At 42.3% G+C, this 5,000-nt stretch overlaps 1 protein-coding gene across 1 annotated transcript in view; it reads left to right on the forward strand.

Moving 5' to 3' along the window:
* The window catches only part of LOC119575342 (inactive phospholipase C-like protein 1), a gene marked incomplete in the record, with an annotated part of 43,115 nt that overhangs the window by 10,827 nt on the left and 27,288 nt on the right, over positions 1 to 5,000 (forward strand).

A 5,000-nucleotide genomic window follows, 5' to 3' on the forward strand; every position in this document is an offset into this window, starting at 1 on the left:
TCGCCCTGGCTTATTTCGATTTTCTTTTTTTTTGGCTGCTAATTGATCCTTCCCTCCCCCCCCCCCTTCCTTATCTCCCCCTTGCTTATATTTCTCCCCCTTCCTTATATTTCTCCCTCACCTTATATTTCTCCCTTACTCTTCCTTGTCCCCATGAACTTAATCTTTCTCCTCTCTTTATCCCTCTTTCTAACCCACGCCGTCATTTGGCTCCTTCCTTCCCCTCTTCCTTCCCCTCTTCCTTCCCCTCTTCCTTCCCCTCTTCCTTCCCTCGACTTTCGTAACATCTCCCCCTTATCCCCTTATTTACTTTGAGTCCGCCCCTTTACCTCCAGTTAGCTCCGCCCCTTCTCCCGCTCCCTTTTTCTCTCTCTCCTCTTTCTCACTCTTATCTCTTCTCCCTCTTCCTGTTTCTTCCTATATCTCCCTCTTTCTCTTCTCACCCTTACCCCTCTCCCCGTTTCTCCCTTTTCTTACCCTTACCTCTTCTCCTCTCTGTCTCTCCCATTCTTGTTTTGTTTTTTTACACCCCTCCCTTAACACTTTCCCCTTACCTCCTATTAGCTCTCTTTCCCCTTAGCTCCATCCTGTTTCTCTTTGCTCTTTTTTCACTTTATACTCGTTAATGAAAGTAATATGAAAGAGCGAAAGTTAGCAGGCTGGGGGAGGGGTATTGATTGATACTTTCTGCTGCCAGTGACTTTGGTTCCATGTTTGTAAAATTATTAAATTTTTTACTTTCTCTATCTGCTATCTGTGTTTCTCTCTCTCTCTCTCTCTCTCTCTCTCTCTCTCTCTCTCTCTCTCTCTCTCTCTCTCTCTCTCTCTCTCTCTCTCTCTCTCTCTCTCTCTCTCTCTCTCTCTCTCCAGGTAACTATGACTATAACACGGTGCTATATATTCTTACCTTCTTTTTTCACATGGAATAAGCCTAACAGAACAATAAATCACCATAGCAACAGCGCCGGACCTGATAAGGGGAAAAACTGAAAAATGTTTTTATATTTCGTTTTCAGCCGATTAAGATTTTGCCGGGAATCTCATAAACATGTAGAGATGACTATCGTATCGGTTCTCTCCGACCTTCAATTTGAGAAAAAAAAATGCGATTTCAACTCTTGTCTTCGGGACAAGCAATACCCGTCCTTATGCAAATGAGACTCGGAATGCGCAACCGTGGCAACCGGCTCGATCAACGTGGGAGTTGCATTGTTGCAGAGTGATGGAATCTGTAATGAGATGCAGAATGGTTAGAGATAGGGAAGTACTAGGAGTAAATGAAACAAGCAAAAAAAATCGCGCGCATAGGGGGTGTATATATGATTAATTGCATTTCTGTGTGTGTTTGTGTATGTCCGTATGAGCTGTGTTAACCTAGTCTAAGCCATGTCAAACAAAATGTCTTTTTATCTAAGCAGGTAACTCGATGTGAATACAGAAATGTATACACGTACGCGTTCGCATTTCAAACAGTCTAACGCCAGGCATAAAACACAAACCAGGATAAATGAAATGGATGTAAATAAATGAAACAAAGGATAAATTTGACACTTAACTTCCCTTTATAAATCAGTTCCTTTTACAAGTTACTTCCCTTCACAGATGAAATAAAACAGTTATGACAAACAGACGCCGCAGAGGCTCCAACGCAAGCCATTTCTCGAGAACTTGGCGGAGATCGAGTCCGATCGCTTGCCCTCCGCAGCGCCGGCCCCGCACGCTCCTGAAGGGGACAGGGGGGGGGGGGGGGCACGATTCAGGGAAGCTTAAAGTGCACGGGATTTACGGACCGGGAGATCTCTTGCGAGCGGAAGAAATCGAAATGTCCAGTTATGATAACACAGCGACAACAACTTGATAACAATGGCATCAACAGTGAAAATTATTACGATAATAGTGATAATAATAATAATAATAATAATAATAATAATAATAATAATAATAATAATAGTAAAAATGCATAATAACAATAATAATTATTATTATTATTGTTATTATTATTATTGTTATTATTATTATTATTATTACTATTATTATTATTATTATCATTGTTATCATTTTATGATTATTATTATTATAATCATAATAATGGTAATGATAAAACACCAATAATGATAATGAAAATAATAAAAATAATAATGATAATAATTATAATATTGATGACAGTGATATCATTCATGATGAAATAGGGATCGCAAAAGTTTGTGGACCCAAGGCCCGGCGTCGAGGAATAACAAAGCATCGCTAAACGCGGGTCTCCGGGTCCGGCGGGGCGCCCGGGCGATCTCCCCGACGGCGGCGCAGACCCGTCCTCTTCATATAAAAATCCCCTCCGGCAGCTCTCTCAAAACGAGGGACTGAAGGAAGTTTTGCGAAAAGGGAAACCAGCCAAAATGACAGCGAAGACCAGCGCATGGAGGCCAAACACGAGTCTTCTTTGCTCTATTGAGCGAATATTAAGCCTAATCCCCGAGAGGGAGCCTTGGATGCAGTTTCCATTACGGCGCAAGAAAGGGAATAACTGCAGAAGGAAAATAGACATACAGTGCTATCTCTGCTGGTTATCCACCGAGTCCAGCGGGAGTCACGGAATCCTCTTAACCGATCAGGCGAAGTTAAATACCATCAAGAGATTTTGATAGAGTTCTAAAATACATTTGATAAACCAAGCCCTACATTTGCATCCTAGACTTGAAGATCTATTTTCTAATATGTTTCTAAAGTATATGAAAACAAACAGAAACTTAAGCCAGGAAAACATGTCCAAGACCCGCTGAAATCACAGGCCAGTTTCGCAGTCAGCTGCATTCCCGGCTTATAAAGCGCACCATCCCTGAACGCACTGCGCCCCGGCCAGAATCCGTCCCGCCTGAGGACTCGCGAGGCAGCCTCAGCGAGGGCGCTGAGCCGAGAACTTACCTGAATTATGAATGAACATACCCGAAAAAATACCTGAATTTCTACGTTAAAAACGTTAAATATTTCCGCGTACACGCGCACGAGCGAACACACACATACACACACGCACGCACGCACCCGCGCGCACACACACACACACTCACGCACATACAAACAAGCTAAGTTTGATACGGATACTGTTGTTCTACGGCAGTGATAACCCATTTACAACGTCCGGAAATGTTGCCAATGAAGAGGGTTATGAAAAAAACTAAAAATCTCCAAAGCGTACTAATCCCTGTCATCCTAAATACATGATACTTATGAAAATGAATTTAACGGCATTCCACCCAGATCATACTTTGCAAGAAAAAGACTCGAAATTAAATTCCTCCTTCGAAACCCGCTTCCCAGATACTTTCATATGACATCCGACCGAAATAACCATTCGACCTTGTAAAGATATTCTCTAATAATGCTGTTACTATTAATAATTGTATTATTGATAGCAAAAGATAGTAATGTAAATGTATAACGATTGTAATAATAATGATGTTAATAATAGTGATGATAATAATATAGCTTAAAATATCACATGGAATAGCGACGAAACGAAAATTCTGATCCCCGGCATCCCAGGAAAATCTGATTAGGGATCACAAGAGCCAATCAGCGCTCGATAGGTTAAGGTTCGGTGCTCAGGCGACGCAGCTTGGCGTGAGCCGAATGAGGAGCCACGTCGCCCGAGACAGCGGCTGGACACATGGCCAAGGAGTCTGCTTTCTTGGCGAGGAAGTTAGGCCGCGAAGCCAAAGCCAGGTGAAAATCGCTTTGTTTCAATGCAACTGTGTGTAAACTGCGAGTAACCTCCGAAAGTATATGAATTTGCAGGAACACCACGCCAGGAGCGGTGCGACCATCTTGGACTCTGGGAACTGAGTCGTGGAAACCTGATGCCTCCATTCAGTTCTTTTCAGATCCCCTTCTCTGCACTTGGTGGGTGAATATTCAGGACCACCAATGCAAACGCCCCTCGCCACCCCTTGGGGACCGGAGATGACCGAGGCACTGGAGGCTTGGCGAATAAAAGACCGGCCGTATTGAAGTATAATCGCAGGATCTCGGAAAGCTAATCTCGGTTTGTTGCCGGAAGAAGCAGTCCGTGTGTAATCAGTCGGGGCGAATCCAGAGATCTGAAAAAGATTGCACTCACATACGCACGCACACGCCCACGTGTATGAATGTGTGCAATTAACATTAGAAAACAAAATCTGAAGTAAGTTTAATAGTTCAGCCTTAAATGGGTAAATAAAAAGGATCTAATTGAGATTAAAATTGTGTTATCAAAATTATAAACGATAAATAAAGGAAGGGAAAAAGCCAACGCTGATGTGATAGAAGAAATCATAGTTTTCTTAACATAGAGGAAAAGACTTTTTCAAAGTATGCATCAATTTGGCAAAAAAGTAGACAAAAAAAGATAAGCGTTTGCAGAGGTGAAGTATAATTATTATCAATCGTTTTACGGTTCGTGTATTACTGTACAACCATGAGAGAAGGCTGTGGACTTGAAACAACAGCAGAAGAGATATAGAAGGCTTGGCACTGCAGCATGAAGGCGGCTTCACAGGACGGAGTTGCTGATCTCACCCGAGACGCAGGAGAGGAAGTGATCTTTGGCCGATAGAGAGTTTATATACCAAAAAGATGAACTGATGTTGTAGGATATTAACGGATATTTATCCAAACGAACAGACAAGATGAAGGATTTTCTTTGTTCGGCGAGCCTGCTTACGCAAGAGCCTGGCGCGAGGCCCGAGGGCATGAGAGCCCCAAGTATCGTGACGCAGCCTTGGAAGCGCCGTGTCTCGTGCGGCGCAGAGACGAGCAGCTCCCAGAAAACGACGTCGGGTACTTCCCGAGATCATGGCGGATTGCCATTCCGCGAACACGAACTCGCGCAAGAGGAGGATATGCAATACATATATGTATTATATATATATATGTATATATATATATATATATATATATATAGATATATATATATATATATATATATATGCATATGTATATGTATATATGTATATGCATATATCTATATA

Source organism: Penaeus monodon, chromosome 7, assembly GCF_015228065.2.
Source record: "Penaeus monodon isolate SGIC_2016 chromosome 7, NSTDA_Pmon_1, whole genome shotgun sequence".
NCBI classification, from domain to species: domain Eukaryota; kingdom Metazoa; phylum Arthropoda; class Malacostraca; order Decapoda; family Penaeidae; genus Penaeus; species Penaeus monodon.